Below are 20,444 nucleotides of genomic sequence, written 5' to 3' on the forward strand. Positions count from 1 at the left end.
CATCCAAAGATCATCTATTTCTCTCTGATCCATCTGGAATACAGACATATTCTTAGTACACACCTTTAATCCCAAACAATGAAGGCAAAGTTAGTTTTCAGAAGGAAACACCCATGTTTAAAAGTCTAATTGAGCAACAAATAGATTTAACAGAATAAGATATGCCCAATTATCATGAGGAGAGGAAAGAAAAACTACTAGAGGGAGCAGTGTAGAGAGGAAGGAGGCAGTTTTACTGGGACAGTTCAGGGACAGGCTGCCAAGAGAGACAAAAAGCTAGACACAGGTGAAGACAGAATCAGCTAGAGAATGAGAAGCTAGGAACAGATTGCTGGAGTTAAGTTTGAGGCCAATTACAGCAATTCTGTCAGAGGCTGAGAGGCCAAACTGAATCAATCATCTTGGAGAGGAGTTTGAACTAGAACAGAGCCAGCAAGCCAGAGTTCAGAAAGAACTACAAAGTGTGAGCTTACTCCGTAGTGAATCTAGAGGCCGAAACCATTGTTTAATATGGAGATGTGAAGCTTCTGGAACTAAGCCTAGGTCAGCTGGTAGAGGCAGTAAGCCTCTGAGATGACAATTTCAACAGGAGAATACAAGTTACATTTACAGGGTCTCTCTTTGCAGCCCTAGCTGTCCTGAAACTTTCTCTTTAGCATGGGTTGACCTCAAACTCAGAGAACTATTTGCCTTCCAAGTGCCAAACTAAATGCTGTGCCCTTCTGTCAGGCCAAAAGAGCAACTAGGGAAGTTTTATTTTCTGCCCCTGTTCTTCAGTTTTTATATCTACTAGATATAAAACTGAAAGGAACCAGTCAAAATTTTAGTGTCTTAATGACTGGAAGTAATAATAGTGCTTAATTCATAACAAAGACTTGACAGGTCAAATGATGAAATCACAATTTATGCAATAGTACAGACCATTCCAAACCCCATTTAGCTCATTTGTTCTTCAGTGGACATTAGAATGTCTTCTTAAATTTAAAAGATGAGATTTCCTCAGTCTAAATGGCTCTGCTGGAAACGATGATCCAATTTCGTAATTCTAGAAAAGCAGAGTTTGAAACTCGGTACTTAACTAATATATTTGCCTTTCAATGTACCTGTGGTATATGACTGAACTTCTATGGATTTCAGTGACATAACACTGAATACAGATGATGGGCTTTGCTGAACTGCATTCACATAGCTATACCATGTTCCTTACTCCATGCTGGTAAATGGACCATATACTCTAACATACAAAAAGTTGAAATTAAAAAAAAAAAACCCTCAATCTTAGCCTTGGTTAGTTCCTTTCAAGGTGTTTCTCTATACTTGAAGAATTATCTAAATGAATGTGTAAACATGTCATCCGTATACCATCTTCATTTACAGAATTTATTATACAAACAGTAAAAGCTAAACATCAGGCATTCACGACACTGAATAAATTGCCATGATAAACCCCACATATTGTCAGAATAATGATACAAAAACCCATTCCTGGGCCAAGTCAAATCTGGGGTGCTCACAGATGAGTAGGTTAGGGAGGAAGGGAAATACCTGTACATTTCAGGCTACTTTATTCCGTTAACACTCACAGGGGCTTTTAGGCAGTCTAATGTTCTACTTTCCTTTTCTTAGATGCAACTCAATAATTTGGGTTTATGTCACACTAAAATAATTTCATTCCGTAATTAATCACTCTTACATCTACAGGGATCTGGGTAATTTGTGACTAAATAGACTTCTCTAAATCCCCCTCTATTTGGTACAAAATATACCAGAAAAATGCCATTTTAATGCAATGAAAAAACTTTGAACAGACAGATGTTACAATGGTGGCCTCAGAGGAAGTGGAGCAGAGCCGTGAAGGAAGAACAGCTAAGGAGGGCAAATGTAGCCAGGATCTTAACATTTATTTTACTTATCCACTGAAAGGAATTTTGAGTGAGTAGAAGGATGGACGTATATAAACAGGATTAAAAGACCCCTCAACGGCTTTACTAGTGAGTGAAGCCTTCCATCACCTAAAGCAAAGGCAGAATTCAGGAGCCCTCTGACTAACTATATAATCAGAGACACTGCTCCCAGAGAAATTTCACTCACTGAATGAGACTGCAGGCTCTCAGAATAGCTTCTGTTTTATAAGCAGCAACACCAGTTTTCATCTACAGCATGCATAGCCTTTTATGTTCAGATCATAAATGTATTCATGGCTTAGAATTACCCGTGATGAAACTTTACAATATTAAACTCCCATGGAACAAATTAAGGTTTTTATAGTAGGTATGGGTGAAAATTTAATGAGTATATTTTAAGTTTAAAAAAGAGGACAATGCTATATGAAATTTAGATTTTTACTAGGAATTGCCTTCTTCCCACTGACCTTAAACATGCACTGGTATATGTGTGTTCATATGTGAGTGTCTGTATGTTGTATAAACAATATCTTCACAAATATGAATATACATATATTTACCCCATGTCAATATAAAGGTAAATGTTGCATATAAATGCACATAAGTTTTGCAAACATGAAAGTAACAAGATTTGGACCTTCTCCTCAAACATGGGATTCATACCCTTCCTTATCTTTTACAATCATATATTAACTGACTTTCATCTCAAGAAATTTCATCCCCTAAATTTTTAAAATTTTCTTTCTTAAACTGAGATAATCTTATCAAGCTTTGGAGATAAGTCTCTCTGGCAAAATCATGGACACCATCCTGATGTTCATTAATCAGTTCTCCTTGAAGCACGGTCTTTCTACCTTCTTCAAACTTATCCTGTGTAATGTATGTTTGAAGCATACTCAGTCATTTTCTTGTGAGGCATGAAGGAGGTTGTTCTGGTTCTTTAAAAGGAGAGCCAGGTGGATCTGTAATTCAACAGGGTGGACTGCTCAATATAAAGAACACCAGAAAGAATCAAAATAAGCACTAGCATTTACAAGTGGCCTTCAAGTCCCTCAGAACTACAGTTCTCAGAGCAGTGATGGAATTTGTTAACTAGTCCTTTAAGCACTTAGAACAGAAATTCAGTCTTCACTGTAGCAAGCCAAAGTCTTTATAAATCTTTATTTTTTGAGAATTATGTACTTGCATATGTTTTGGTCAAATCCATTTCCATTCCCCTCCCTCCATCTCCACCCATACCTCCTTCCATTCTTCCCTCCCAATTTCATCAATTTTTGTTCTAACACACAGCTAGTAGTATGTGCCCGGGTGTGTGGACAAACACTGGGATTTGTTTTTAATTAGAAAATTAGATGTACCACATTTTCTGTATCCATTCCTCTGTTGAAGGGCATCTGGGCTCTTTTCAGCTTCTGGCTATTATAAATAAGACTGCTATGAATATAGTGGAGCATGTGTCTTTGTTATATGTTGGAGCACCCAGATGCCCTTCAACAGAGGAATGGATACAGAAAATGTGGTACATCTACACAATGGAATATACCTCAGCTATCAAAAACAATGACTTTATGAAATTCATAGACAAATGGATGGAACTGGAAAATATCATCCTGAGTGAGGTAACCCAATCACAGAAAAACACACATGGTATGCACTCACTGATAAGTGGCTATTAGCCCAAATGCTTGAATTACCCTAGATGCACAGAACACATGAAATTCAAGAAGGATGACCAAAATGCAAATGCTTCACTCCTTCTTGAAAAGGGGAACAAGAACGCCCTTGGGAGGGAATAGGGAGGCAAAGTTTAGAACAGAGGCAGAAAGAAAACCCATTCAGAGCCTGCCCCACATGTGGCTCATACATATACAGCCACCCAATTAGATAAGATGGATGAAGCAAAGAAGTGCAGGCCGACAGGAACCGGATGTAGATCTCTCCTGAGAGACACAGCCAGAATACAGCAAATACATAGGTGAATGCCAACAGCAAACCACTGAACTGAGAATAGGACCCCCGTTGAAGGAATCAGAGTAAGGACTGGAAGAGCTTGAAGGGGCCCGAGACCCATATGAACAACAATGCCAAACAACCAGAGCTTCCAGGCACTAAGCCACTACCCAAAGACTATACATGGACTGACCCTGGGCTCCAACCTCTTAGGTAGCAATGAATAGCCTACTAAGAGCACCAGTGGAAGGGGAAGCCCTTGGTCCTGCCAAGACTGAACCCCAGTGAATGTGATTGTTGGGGGGAGGGCGGTAATGGGGGAGGATGGGGAGGGGAAGCCCATATAGAAGGGGAGGGGAGGGGTTAGGTGGATGTTGACCCAGAAACCGTGAAGGGGAATAACAATCGAAATGTAAATCAGAAATACTCAAGTTACTAAAGATAAAAAAAAGAAAGAAAATTAGAAAGCTGCATCTACTTTGTTGTAATTACATTTAAGCATAATATATTTTAAACTGAAGTAAAATATAGCATCATGTCTGTAAAATTCATCTCATAGAGGAAGCAGAGAAAATAGAGCAATGTTAAGTCCTTGTTGGGAGATAGACCTATCAATGGTCTAAATTACAGGAAGCTCACTGTGTGATGGTTCATAGAGGGCAATTCCTTGACTTTTCCGTAAAACAAGATTTCACATGTAAATAGAGACAGAGAAACTTACTTCTGGGTTATTATGATTATTATGAGGACCAAAGGAAATGAGACATGGCATATAGTGATCACAGAATCTTGGAAGGAGGGGACAGGAGGAGTAAGAGTTCCAGAGACCATCCTCACAGGCCAGTGACATTATGGATTACATTACAACCTGGATCTGAAAACATAAAACAAGGAAATGAAAGTAAAGTAATGAAATAAAAATTTAAATTTTAAGTTTAGAAGTTAAAAAGGGTCATATCTAAAAGTTAACTGACCTGTGGTAAGCACTCAGTAAGTGACATAGTTTATTTTCACTGTTGCTCTTTCTAGTATTGTCAACAGATAAAAATTTCAAAGAACTGAATTTCTTCCAATATGAACAATATTATATGTGTACAGTATCTAAATCAATATTTCAAATGTCTAACATGATACAGTTAGGATCAGAGTTCATTGATTACATCATACAGGTTATCCTCCATCATTACTACATGTGTCTAAATTCTTGACATTGCTACACAACATTGTCATCAACAATTTCATACATGGAGTTGAGACATCATATTTTACTGAAAAGACAATAAACGTCCCAGAAGATTTTAAATAAATTCATAGTGTTGTTTTGGGTCACATTCTGGCCACATGTGACTTTTGATGGACCACTGATTGGACCTTCCTGACCCTACAGTGATACCTCACATGAACTAGAAAATCTGGGGGAGATGCTTCACAAACACACAATAAGAAAATTGTTGATAGCACTTTCAGATGAATTAAAGATCAGTAACATGGCCAGGTATTCTAACTGGAACCTGAACTCTTAACAACTATGTGAAGAAAATGTAGATTTACAATGTGTTGCAAGTCTTACTATCTGCATGGTTCTTACCATTGACAAATCTCTTTTGACTCTATCTGGGTTTTCCATTCCTCATTTGGCATCTTACGTGGAATGGCATAATGAGAATTTGTTAAGTGCATTGCCAAAATCCAGAAACCCTGGGCTTAAAGATGTTTAGAACTTTGTATTTCTAAGCATCTAAGTTATATGAATACACACACACACACACACACACACACACACACATTCATACACACACAAGAGTTTTACTTAATTTTTATCACTGTTTCTTTTTTGTGGTTCCAGTTTATAAAAACATGTTCCTACATCCTAGTTAAATGTGTTTCAGTCTTATAAACTGTGATTCCTTGTATTGTTTTTAATTAGTTTAGAATTACATAAATTCTTCCTCTTTTTAACTCCAACTGGTTCCAGCAGCTCTCTCTAAACTCCTCGGTATCTATTCTAAATTCTCATTTGATAGTCTCTGTCTCTTTCATTATATTTCTCAAATGGGAAGAGTAAAATTTCTTGAGGTCTCATCTCTAGACAAATAAATACAGTAACTATTGTCTTCTGGGAGAAGGAGAACCAGCACCTCTCAGGAATGAGTCCTTATTGTTTGTCCAATGAAGATTGGTCAATTTCAAATCTCCTTTTTTGTCAACTCTACATTTTTCGAAAATAGAAAAAAGATAATCTGAATATTACTCTTCAAAGTTCTTCTCTCTAACTAGTAAATATAGAAGATGGGACTATAGTAACAGTATATTTAAGCATATATTTTCTGTTTTTTATTGTTTGAAAAATGTATATGTATATAATGTGTTTTGAGCAAATCTATCCCTCATTTCCTTTCTTTCAACTCCTCCCCTATCTCGCTGACATTTTCCTCTCAATATCATGTGATCTTGTTTCACTAAACCCAGACTACAAATGATGCCTCTATGTGCATGTTGACATGATGATCTCCTGGAGTGTGTGTGGCTTTTTGTGAACCACATTCCTGTAGAATCTGATTCACTTCCTACTATAACCATGAATGATCAATTGCTCTTTAGTAGAATTAGGACTTCGTGAGCTTCTTCATCCACACTAGAATTTGGGCTGTTCTGATGTTTCTGCTTGTAAGTGTTCACATATTGATACTGATGGAAGCAGAGGCCAGATCAAAGCACCTGGGGTCCTGGAAGTAGAGCTACAGATGCTTTGCACCTGCCAGACCTAAGTTATGTGCACTAAACTCCAGCCCTTTGCAATAGCAGCAAGTGTTCTCACCCACCAAGCTACCTCTCTCCAGTGTCACAAAATACTTAAAAATGCAAGTACTGAATACACAAATTGACACAAAATCAAACAAGTAACAGGTCTTATGTTAACTTTGACTGCAGTAAGTGAATCTATTAGTTTATAGCACTGTGTTCCTAATGTCAAATACACAGACAATGCTTAGTAAATATTTGTGGACCAGGGCATCCAGAGGAGCTTCTTCATTGCATGAGTTCCATGCATCCTCAAATCTTAAGATTAAAGCATGCCTTCTGGAGATAAAACTGGAACTCCTTAACACCCACAGCTGAAAACTACTTCCACCAGAGGTGTTTTCGGAGTATATTAAGCATGGTTGTTCTTTTTCCACATGCGCAGTCTATTCCCACTAAATTAACCTATTTGGAATGAGAACAAAGGAATAAATTCATCTGTACCAAACTAATCAACGTTGAAGCAAATCCTCTCAATTTATATTAATTTTCTAATAGAGTGAATGAATACTATTCCTAGCATAAGCAGAATTAGATTCCAGAAATAAAATTTAAATAATAGATTCATTTGGAAAGATTAAAAGAACCTTTGTATAAATGAAAGAGCATTTTTAAATGGATTTGAGAATTTCATCTCACGTGTTTTCAACATATAAACGTTGTAAATACCTGAGAATTCTGAATGGCTAAATTTTATCTGGCTAAAGGTGTCATTGTTCAAGCTAACACTACACAATTAATTTAAATTAGCAAAAGTATACATATATACACTAAAATCTACAGGTCAAGACAAAGTACAATGGTGTTGGGATGACCTCATAAATGAAAGAAGTAAAAATAGAAACTTTAGAAATAACATAAAGGCTCCACAAACATGCCTAGCACATTGTTGAACTATGTACACGAAATTCAGAATAATAAATACAGACTTTCTACATTGATGTCAATCTAGATGGGGTATCAATGAGCAGGAAAATGGGTCTCAGAATCCTTCCCCCAAATATCAAAGAACATTTTGGAAGAAGGGGTGGAAATATGCAAGACTTTTAGGAAAATAATATATTCTGGACATATGTGTTTACTTATTCCTAACCTGCAAAAGATCAAATCACTCAAAATCCAGCATGGATGACAGAGCTTTCATGAAGTCTCATTTCAGTTTAAGAATTATTGACAATGGGTGGATTCTGGAGAGGAAAAGTAAGTTCTCTTCATGAGCATGGCTGCTGATACCTTAACCATGCTTCACTGGCTGGCTTGCACAAATACTAGAGATACTAATCGCACTCAGTGAGGAAGGAGGAGAAGGAGAAAGAGAAGGAGTAAGCAAAGGAGGAGAAGGAAATAGAGGAGCAATGGAATTGAGAGAGGGAAAGGGAGATTTCCTAGGGGGAGTTGAAGGGATTCAGCAGAGGCAGATATAGGCCGAATATATTTTAGTCATGCTAACAATTCTCAAAGAATAAAGAAAAATTATAGAAATAATGAAAAATGGACTTCAACAGAAACAATACATACACACATTCAATTAAATACATAGCTTAAATGTGAAACAATAAACTATAAAATGTTTACAATGTCAAAACCAAAGTTTTCTGTATATAAAGGAAAGCATAAGCCAAAAGAAATTATATAACTGAATATTGTTAACCTTTGAAATGATTACCAATGAAACTCCATATGAAGAGTGTGAAAAGACAGTCTTTATATGGGGAGATTATATTTGTAAACAGTGTTCTCATGAAAAATGAATAACTAGAAGAATGAAAATCAACAGTAAAGCCACACAATGGAAAATGATGATAAGAAACATAAGATGGATATGAATCATTACTGAAAAGAATATGTACATGCAAATGAGCACATTGTCTACATTGATTAAAATATACAGGGATATTTACAAAGACATTTACTATCATTTTCTACTAGAAATTTAAATTAAAACCATGAGTTATCATAACACAACTATCAGAATGTCTAAGATGAAAAGTGGCATCAACAAACTATACAGTGCTAAAAGTAGTGTGTAATGGCTCTCTTGAGAGTTTCTTTAAATATATTTATATATGTATACATGCACATATATTATCCAAATGTTTGTATATATTTATAATAGATATTTCAGTAATATATAAAATATTAAATTCAATATAGTTTTTGTCCCCCAAAAGAAATCTTAGTTATCATTAAAAATATTTCTGAAATATTTATAGCAGATTTATTCACCATCACCTGAAACAGATACCCTAAATCTACATCTGTAACCTAGAGAACTACTCAGTAATTGAAAAGAAATATCAGTGATATATACAGCCTTCTAGAAAAAGGTCCAGATAATTACGGTAAGTTAAAAAGTTGATATCTAATCATTAGCTCTTACATAATTATACTTATATAATATACTTGAAATTAAAAATTATAGATTTAAAGAACTCATTTGGGGGTTGACAGGAGTCAGAGAAGAGTGGAAAAATGAAGAAGAGTATATGACTACCGAAGGGAAACCTGGGGGTTCTTAGTGGTGGTGGAATTCTTCTGTTCCCCAATTTGTCTTCATGGTGATATTGCTCTATAGTGTTACAGGTCATTCCCATTGGTAGAAACTGGGTAATAGGTGCAAGAACTATCTCAGTATTATTTCTTACAATTTCTTGTAATACTACTTGTGTTTCAAATTTAATGAGTGTAATAGTTAATTTTCCTATTGTCTCAAAGTCTGTTAGAATTATTGTCAAGTGTCAAATGATTGCAGTGTGAGACTCTACATGTCTGCATTAGTTAAATTTAGTCCTCACTATTGTAGTTTACAATCATGACATCATCTCTACATGTTAATAAGGAGTTTGCATGACAACTTATAAAATATAGAATAATTTAGCCAACTAATCAATCATGTAAATAGCTAGAAGAAGGAATTTTAGGATGAGAGAGTAAAGTAATTTAGCCAACAGACTAACAGAGGATTAGGCAATTTAGTCTTCAAGTGGGTAAGATTGAATAAGAATGAAAGTGATTGAATTTATATCAGAAAGGAAGACTGAACTTTTACTGTTGCTTTGCAGAAAGAGTAGCATTAATACAAAGCAGCCTCTTCACACACAGATCCTAAGAATACAAGTGAGCTATATAGAGGAGGTTATCTTTTCTTACTATGACAGAACCACTAAATGGACTTTAGATATCCCTAGAATTTTTACTGACAATAGTAATGGTTTTAATAAACTACTTTTAAAATTACAACATCATGAAAAACAAACACCAATACTCTGTTAAATGTCAGAAGGTGCCATGGACACAATTCTAGTAAATGTTATATGATACTCAAATGGAATTCTGAAGTAGAAAAAAATACATTAGTAGAAAACTGTTGATATCAACTAAAGACAGTAAATTAATGATATCAATAATAACACTTAGCATTAATGTCTCCTTGACCAATGTGTCCTATGACAATTATAGAAGATGCTAATGGCAGGGAAGTTTGAGTGGTAAAATATTTGGGTGTTCTTATAGTTTTGAGACTTCTCTATAAAAGCAAAGTTATTCCTAAAAGTTTCACTGTTAAATTTCTTCTCTAAACTTTTCTTGATTCAACTTCAAGGCATTTAAGACACTATTTATTCCAACTTCTGTTTCTGTGGCCTCATCAACTTTGCACAACTATTAATACAGGAAACTCTATAATTTTTCAGATGTGTCTCTCAGGGACATCTATAATCTGCACTCCTTTACAAGGCTTGCCACATGATATGAACTGATATTTGTTCATCTTATGTGACAATTCCATTAGATTTAAACATTCAGTACAGAGAAGAAGTTTGTCACAAGCCTTTTATTGACTATCTCAGCACTGTTGGTTAACACCTTTGCTTCCATCACTATAACTTATATTTAGCATTCTACTCAGCTGTCAGCAGATCCTCATGAGCATCAGCATAATTTCTTTCCCCAGGAAACCTGAGAAAGAAGTATATAAGGAGGAAACAAGAAAGCTTCAACATTCCTGCATTTCATCATTGTATTTGACCTACAGTTCAATACATGACACTCAACTCTAAGATTCTTGCTTCATGGGATTTCTATGGGATCAATTTCTATGGAATCATTTTATCATAAAATATTTAGCTGCTGAAAGATTAAAAGCATTTAACTTGAGAAATGATATTTCATGTTACACTGAGTAATGAGCTTCACGATCAAAATCATTCAACAACCATCACTAACCATGTGAAATATTAGAATACAAGGAACGTGCTCAGTCTATGCCAGGCACACCCTTTCCCCAACAGACACCCCTTCTCCTACTCACCAATCTGTAGGAATTACTGTTCTATTCACTGCTTCTAGCATTTTATAAAATGATTACAAGTGGTTTGTTTGTATGTATGTATGAATAACCTATGCATACTTGCCTTAATAGCCAGAGAAGGGTGCCAGATTTCCTGGAGAGGATACTAAAGGTTTGGTGCTGCTATGTTTAGTGCTGTTAATTGAACACTGGTCTTCTGGAAGACAAGTCAAGGTTCTTACCTACTAAGTAATCTCTCCAGCCCCTGCTTCTGAATTTTTGAGGATATTCATATGGTGAGATCACACAATAATTTTCTTCCTTCTTTTCGCTTATTCGTTTAGACAACACCCCCTCCAAGTTCTTCTACATTGTTGCTGATTGCACAATGTCCTTCATTCTTCTGTGTGAATAATATTTCATCACCTTGTGAGCTGTGACTTCTGTATGTACACCTACCTTAATTGACACTTAAACTGTTTACCATGAATACTGATGTACCACATTCTTTTTTTGCATATTTAAAATTATTAATTATTTGAATTATTGATATTCTGTTCATTTGATAGGCTTGACAAAGAGCCACTAAATGAAGCAAAGTGTCCAACATTCTGCCCAAAATTGTATGGCTGCATTTTTATCAAAAATTATTGTTTTCTGGGACCCTGACAACTGCAGGCATATACATATGGTTATGTTGGGTGTATCTCAGAGAACTAAAGAAGCTTATATTAAAATGTGGTCTCAAAATTACAGGTTAAAGTATTTTGGGCTTGGTTTTGTGTTAATGCATAGAAATAACCATTAAACAGTTTAATCAAGGGAATCTAAGCATGTAATTGCACACTTTGTATTAATAGAAATCAAGAGAGATATAGAGAAAAAAGAAGAGAGAGAGAGAGAGAGAGAGAGAGAGAGAGAGAGAGAGAGAGAGAATATCATTGACTTTTAGAAAGTTTCAGTACTACAGGAATAAAAGAAGAGACAGACATGTTTCATTGACTGGCATATGTAGAATGGTAAAGCAATATACAATGATATATTCATCATAGTGGAAAAATGTGAAAAATGTGTTTAGTAACAAGATATGAACAGAGAAAAGAAAAAACTGAATATGACTTATGCATATAAACCCCTGACTTTTGAGTTTCGGGGTCGACATGTCTGTCTCCTGCGCAGGATACGTGTCGACCCGGAGATCCCCGTAATAGATCTCTGTAATAAACCTCGCCTTTGCTTACTACAAAAAAAAAAGAAAAAAGAAAAAGAATACAGCCTTTAATATAAAAACTGGAATTAGGAAAACAAACCTTACTGGTTGCAATTAAGATATGGTTGGCTCTGCCTTAGATATTTAGTTAGTAGTGTAATGAGGAAACACATTGACGATGTTTTACACGTGACGAACAAGAAATCAAAAAGATGCTGAAAGAAATGATGAATGGCTGGGAGGAATCTTTATGGATTCACATCCCTTTGAGGGCAAATGCTATAAACATCCTAAGACAGAGGCTGGATAAATGATTTATAAGTTAAGAACACTTGATACTCTTGTATGGCACCCAACAACTACATGGTGCTTATAACATTCTGTAAGTCCAGTTCCAGGGAATCTGGCATGATCTTCTGGCCTCAGCACACACACACACACACACACACACACACACGCACTCACGCACGCACACACACACACACACACATACACACACAATCTGCACAAACATATATTAAACACTCATACACATAAACACCCAAGAGGAGTGGATGACAGGAAATAATCAAATTCATGGCTGAAATAAGTCATGTAAAAAGAAAAAGAACTACACAAAAAAATCAACAAAACCAGGAGTTGAATCTTTGAGAAAAATCAAAAAGTTAGACAAACCCTTATCCACACTAACCAAAGGGCACAAAACAATATCCAAATGAACACAATCAGAAAGGAAAAGGGAGACATAACAACAGAAACTGAAGAAATATAAAAAAAATTAATAGATACTACTACAAAAGCCTATACTCAATAAAACTGGAAAATTGGAGGAAGTAAACAATTTTTTAGACAGATGCCAGGTACCAAAGATAAATCAGTAGCAAATAAACAATCTAAACAGTCCTGTAAACCCTATAAAATAGAAGCAGTCATTAAAAGTGCCCCAACCAAAAAGAACCCAGGACCAGTTGGGTTTAGTGCAGAATTCTATCAGACATTCATAGAAAGCCCCCATACCAATACTGTTCAAATTATTCCACAAAATAGAAACAGAAGAAACACTACCCAATTCATTCTTTGAAACCACAATTACACTTATACCTAAACCATACATAGACCCTACAAAGAAAGAGAACTTCAGACCAATTTCTGTTATGAATATCAATGAAAAAATACTCAATAATATTCTTGCAAACCGAATCAAAGAACATATCAAAACGATCATCCATCATGGGAAAGTAGGCTTCATCCTAGGGATGCAGGGATGGTTCAATATATGGAAACCCATCAATGTAATCCACCATATAAACAAACTCAAAGAAAAAAAATCACATGATCATCTCATTAGATGCTGAGAAAGCATTTCAAAAATTTACTATCCCTTCATAGTAAAAGTATTAGAATGATCAGGAATTCAAGACCCATACATAAACATAGTATACAGCAAACCAGTAGACAACATCAAACTAAATGGAGAGAAACTTGGAGTGATCCCACTAAAATCAGGGACTAGACAAGGCTGCCCACTCTCTCCCTACCTATTCAATATGGTACTTGAAGTCTTAGCCAGAGCAATTAGATAGCAAAAGGGGGTCAAGGGTACAAATTGGAAAGGAAGAAGTCAAAATATCAGTATTTGCAGATGATATGATAGTACACTTAAGTGATCCCAAAAATTCCACCAGAGTACTACTAAACCTGATAAACAACTTCAGCAAAGTAGCTGGATATAAAATTAACTCAAACAAGTCAGTAGCCTTCCTCTACTTAAAGGATAAACAGGTTGAGAAAGAAATTAGGGAAAATTCCCTTCACAATAGTCACAAATAGTATAAAATACCTTGACGTGACTCTACTCAAGCAAGTGAAAGATCTGTATGACAAAAACTTCAAGTCTCTGAAGAAAGAAACTTTAAAAGATCTTAGAAGATGGAAATATGTTCTATGCACATAGATTGGCAGGATTAATATCGTAAAAATGGCCATTTTGCCAAAAGCAATCTACAGATTCAATGCAATCCCATCAAAATTCAAACACACTGTTTCATAGAGTTAGGAAGAGCAATTTTTAAATTCATTTGGAATAAAAAAAAACCCAGGGTAGTGAAAACTATTCTCAATCATAAAAAGAACTTTTGGGGAAATCACCAACCCTAACCTCAAAAAAAAGTGATAAAAAAAAAAAAAAAAAACTAGATGGTACTCGTACAGAGACAGGCAGGTAGATCAATGGAATGAAATTAAGACTCAGAAATGAATCCACACACCTATAGTCTCTTGATATTTGAAAAAGGAGCTAAAACCATCCAGTGGAAAAAGGACTGTATTTTCAACAGATGGTGCTGGTTCAACTGGCTGTCAGCATATGGTAGAACACAAATTGACCCATTCTTATCTCCTTACACAAAGCGCAAGTCCAAGTGGATCAATGAGCTCCACATAAAACCAGAGAAATTGAAACTAATAGAAGAGAAAGTGAGCAAGTGCCTAGAACACATGGTTACTGGGGAAATTTTCCTGAACAGAACATCAATGGTTTATGCTTTAAGATCAACAAGTCTAAATGGGACCTCATAAAACTCCAAAGCTTCTGTAAGGCAAAGGGACACTGTCAATAAGACAAAACTGCAACCAACATATTGGGAAAAGATCTTTACAAATCCTGTATTTGATAGAGGCCGACATCCAATATATCCAAAAACTCATGAAGTTAGGCTCCAGAGAACCTAATAATCTTTTCAAAAAATGGGATATAGAACTAAGCAAGGAATATGAGGAATATGAAGTGGCCAAGAAGTACCTAAATAAATGTTCCACATTCTTAGTCATCAGGGAAGTACAAGTCAAAATAGTTCTGAGATTCTACTTCACACCAGTCATAATGGCTAAGTTCAAAAACTCAGGTGACAACAGATGCTGGTGAGGGTGTGGAGAAAGAAGAACATTCCTCCATTGTTTGTGTAACTGTAAGGTGGTACACCCACTCAGGAAAGCAGTCTAGAGGTTTCTCAGAAAATTGGGAATAGTACTATCTGAGGACCCAGCTATAGCACTCCTAGTCATATACCCAAGGTGCTCCAACATATAACAAGGACACCTGTTCCACTATGTTCATAGCAGCCTTATTTATAATAGCCAGAAGCTGGATGTCCTTCAACAGAGGAATGGATACAGAAAATGTGGTACATTTACACAATGGAGTACTACTCAGTGATCAAAAATAATGACTTCATGAAATTATTAGACAAATGGATGGGACTAGAAAATATCATCCTGAGTGAGGTAACCCAATCACAAAAGAGCACATATGGTATGCACTCATGATATTAGCCTAAATGCTCAGAATACCCAAGATACAATTCACAAACCACATGAAGTTCAAGAAGAAGGAAGACCAATGTGTGGATGCTTCAGTCCTTCTTAGAAGGGGGAGCAAAATACTCACAGGAGGAAATACAGAGACAAAGTGTGGAGCAGTAACTGAAGGAAAGGCCATCCAGAGACTGCCACACCTGTATATCCGACATTATTGTGGATGTCAAGAAGTGCATGTTGACAGGATCCTGATAGAACTGTCTCTGAGAATGTCCACGAGAGCCTAACATACACAGAGGCAGATGTTTGCAGCCAACCATTGGAATGAGCATGCGGTCCCCAATGGAGGAGGTAGAAAAAGGCCTGAAAAAACTGAAAGGTTTTGCAACCCCATAGGAAGAACAATATCAACCAACCAGAACCCCAGAGCTCCCAGGGATGAACCACCAACTAAGATTACACATGGAGCAACCCATGGCTCCAGTAGCAGAGTATGGCATTTTTGGGCATCAATGTGGGGAGAAACCATTGTTCCTGTAAAAGCTTGATGCACCAGTGTAGGGGTATGCCATGGCAGGGAGTCAGGAGGGAATGGATGGGTGGGTGACATAGCACCCTCATAGAAGCAAGGGGATGGTTATAGGATAGGGGTTTTCAGAAGGAGAACTGGGAAGTGGAATAACATTTGAAATATAAATAAAGACAATATCTAATAACAAAAACTCACCTTGATGTCAACTAGTGACTTCTACATAGGAACACAGAGTCAAACACAAACACACATATCCACACAAATTCATATACACAGATATCTGTGCTCTAACATGCTCAAAGACATAGCCATATATACACATGTACACACAAATAAAAACAGAGAGATACATCAGGAAAAAGTATTCTGTGAAGGAATAAATAATAATGACAATATCAATATAATTCTTGTATTAAATTGTCTATACAGATTTTTAATCTATATAAATGTGTTTCTGTACTGTTCAACTACAAAATTCTTATTTTAAATTTTAGAAATATAAACATTTATTAGGAAAATTAATTTAAATACTTCAGCAAAATATCTAAAGATAAAAGCCATAAATTCATAGTAATTTTGGAATTGAAATATGTAGCCAAAAATTAATAAACAGAAAAACCTTTTAATTTATTCAATAATCTGTGAATTATAAAATAGAAACATGGAAACTACCCAATCTGAACAGAAGAAAATGACTCTTTATAAACAAAAATATAAACTACAGGGATCTGTGAGACAAGAACAGGATTTGTACCATCTCATTGCCTTTAAGGAAAAGAAGGGGGGTCAGCATGTAGAAGAATGCAGATCGATCCATGCTTATCACCCTGTACAAAGCTTAAGTCCAAGTGGATCAAGGACCTCCACATAAAACCAGATACACTCAAACTAATAGAAGAAAAAGTGGAGAAGCATCTCGAACACATGGGCACTGGAGAAAATTTCCTGAACAAAACACCAATGGCTTATGCTCTAAGATCAAGAATCGACAAATGGTATCTCAAAAAACTGCAAAGCTTCTGTAAGGCAAAGGACACTGTGGTTAGGACAAAACGGCAACCAACAGATTGGGAAAAGATCTTTACCAATCCTACAACAGATAGAGGCCTTATATCCAAAATATACAAAGAACTCAAGAAGTTAGACCGCAGGGAGACAAATAACCCTATTAAAAATGGGGTTCAGAGCTAAACAAAGAATTCACAGCTGAGGAATGCCGAATGGCTGAGAAACACCGAAAGAAATGTTCAACATCTTTAGTCATAAGGGAAATGCAAATCAAAACAACCCTGAGATTTCACCTCACACCAGTGAGAATGGCTAAGATCAAAAATTCAGGTGACAGCAGATGCTGGCGAGGATGTGGAGAAAGAGGAACACTCTTCCATTGTTGGTGGGATTGCAGACTGGTACAACCATTCTGGAAATTAGTCTGGAGGTTCCTCAGAAAATTGGACATTGAACTACCTGAGGACCCAGCTATGCCTCTCTTGGGCATATACCCAAAAGATGCCCTAACATATAAAAAAGACATGTGCTCCATTATGTTCATAGCAGCCTTATTTATAATAGCCAGAAGCTGGAAAGAACCCAGATGCCCTTCAACAAAGGAATGGATACAGAAAATGTGGTACATCTACACAATGGAATATACCTCAGCTATTGAAAGCAATGACTTTATGAAATTCATAGGCAAATGGAGGGAATTGGAAAATATCATCCTGAGTGAGGTAACCCAATCACAGAAAAACACACATGGTATGCACTCATTGATAAGTGGCTATTAGCCCAAATGCTTGAATTACCATAGATGCACAGAACACATGAAACTCAAGACGGATGATCAAAATGTGAATGCTTCACTCCTTCTTTAAAAGGGGAACAAGAATACCCTTAGCAGGGAATAGGGAGGCAAAGATTAAAACAGAGTCAGAAGGAACACCCATTCAGAGCCTGCCCCACATGTGGCCCATACATATACAGCCACCCAATTATACAAGATGGATGAAGCAAAGAAGTGCAGGCCGACAGGAGCCAGATGTAGATCTCTCCTGAGAGACACAGCCAGAATACAGCAAATACAGAGGCGAATGCCAGCAGCAAACCACTGAACTGAGAACAGGACCCCCATTGAAGGAATCAGAGAAAGAACTGGAAGAGCTTGAAGGGGCTTTAGACCCCATATGAACAACAATGTCAACCAACCAGGGCTTCCAGGGACTAAAATACATGGACTGACCCTGGGCTCCAACCGCATAAGTAGCAATGAATAGCCTAGTAAGAGCACCAGTGGAAGGGGACGCCCTTGGTCCTGCTAAGACTGAACCCCCAGTGAACGTGATTGTTGGGGGGAGAGCAGTAATGGGGGGAGGATGGGGAGGGGAACCCCCATATAGAAGGGGAGAAGGAGGGGTTAGGGGGATGTTGACCCGGAAACCGGGAAAGGGAATAACATTCGAAATGTAAATAAGAAATACTCAAGTTAATAATAAAAAAAGAAGAAGAAGATTATCTACTGCTGCCCGTAGATGCATTGCAGACATGGCTGGTGTTTTACCAGTGCATCAGTAAATGGTAGAGAGGAGAGAGGCTATATCTGATGCTTAGTGTTTATCCTCCGAACATCTGAATGATTAGTAGCCTAACATTCCCTGAAAAAAGTGAGCCTAAGATGACCATCAGTCTGGCTTCAGAGGGCCAGGACAGGAAGCTAGGGTAAAGCAACCACCAGTCCGATACCAGGGAGACCTGGCTAGGCTCCCAGGACAGGGACCATATCAGATACTAGAAGAACCCTGCGGGGACCTTGAGTACCAGGCTGGAGTGAGCCCGAGATAGATAACTTTTGAAGAGAAGCAGAGCTGGAGACTTGAGGGTTGTGAGATACAGCGATGCCACCTGGGACCATGGTGGGGATCTGGCCTGTGTTGCTCTTGGAGTCATGTCTGGGTCGATGGCCCTGGAGCAGGGTTCTGTTACCCTCAAAGGTCTGGGCTGCTGCTTGGTGACATGTTGGTGTCTGAGAGCTGTGCAGAGCTGGCCCTACAATTGCCTGGGCATTGTGGGAGATTTGGCCCTACGGGCATGAACGCACTTTAGCCAGCTGCAATATTTGGGGAGAGTGTGTCCTGCACATTACAAAAGTTGCTTGTGAGCTGGTATTGAGGAAAATGTGGGAGAACTGGCCCTACCACTCCTCTCCTGTTTGGTAGTATGGGCACAGGCAAGATGACTTGCTCCCGGTGCTTATCTCACTTACCAACCTGAAGACCACACCCTGAGGTCATGACAGAAGGAGAAATGGCCCTACACCCTCACAACTTACAGCACTTGGGAGAGTAAACCCTTTATGTAGCCTGGGCATCACAGTAGAGCTAACACTGGGGTTTGGGGGGCACAGGCTAACCAGCTCAGCAGGCATGAACTTAGGCTCCACCGCTTGTCTGCAGTAAGATGACATGAATGAGGAAGAAAACACTACCACCACCACCATCCCACTGCTCCAATTCCTTCCCATCTAGAACATTTGCAAGCAAAGAGTAGACAAAAGGATATGAATACTGTGGGACATACTCCAGCTTCCACAACAAGGTTTTTTTTTTTCCCCCTATTGGGTTGCCAGAGTGAAAGGTGGATCCAGGTGTGAAGGGAGTGGGATATGGATAAGACTAGGCTGTATGATGTGCAATTCACAAAGAACCTATAAAAAGTAAAAAAAAGAAGTAGGTGAAAGGTTGACTTTTTATGTTTGAAAATCAGCTATAGTAATATAGCTTATTATGTGATCATATCAGTAATGCTAATGCAAAGGAAACTTCCAAAATTTGATAATAGTATCTGCAGAAAAACAAAAGAATGGGTTTAGTTGAGACTGAAAAATTGAATGCTCTCTTACAGTATTCTCTAAACAAGATTATTCTATGCAATCTTCCCATTACTAATCACCAAAATACAAGATCTTGTAGCCACTGCAGCAGGAAGCAACAGTAAACAGGAGGAACACTAAAGGGAATGAAATAAAGTTGCTCCTTTCAGAAATGCTGATTGTCTCAAAAGAAAATCTCCTGGAATCTGTAAGTGTTTCTGAAAAGTCAGCGAATTTATGCATGGAGTAGGAGGCTTGACAAATACATGCACACATCAGATTATCTTTTAGCAGTGGTGATTTGTGAACAGCAAACGAACAAACAAACCACAGCAATTAAAATTATACAGAAATTAAAGAATTTGAATATAAATTTGACAGCATATAGGTTTTTGTAGACATAGACAATATTATTCTAAAATGTGAGTAAAATGTAAAATAAAACAATTTTGAAAAAACAGGATAAAATCATGTCGGTTTTTTTTGTTTTTTGTTTTTGTTTTTTTGTTTTGTTTTGTTTTTTTTGGGGGGGGTTGAGACTTATCCACTCTTCTCACTGCAAAAAATGATGTTTGCTT

The 20,444-nt window shown here is 37.1% G+C and overlaps 1 protein-coding gene and 1 non-coding gene across 3 annotated transcripts in view; one reads left to right on the forward strand and one right to left on the reverse strand.

Annotated features, from left to right (window-relative positions):
- Positions 1-20,444, reverse strand: part of Grm5 (glutamate metabotropic receptor 5) — a 532,992-nt gene that overhangs the window by 436,773 nt on the left and 75,775 nt on the right. The gene's annotated exons all lie outside the window — the stretch shown is intronic.
- LOC116895051 lies at positions 18,519-18,650 on the forward strand. Its single transcript, XR_004387234.1, has one exon. It is a non-coding gene; the product is annotated as a small nucleolar RNA SNORA17 (small nucleolar RNA).

Source organism: Rattus rattus, chromosome 2, assembly GCF_011064425.1.
Source record: "Rattus rattus isolate New Zealand chromosome 2, Rrattus_CSIRO_v1, whole genome shotgun sequence".
Classification (NCBI taxonomy): Eukaryota; Metazoa; Chordata; class Mammalia; order Rodentia; family Muridae; genus Rattus; species Rattus rattus.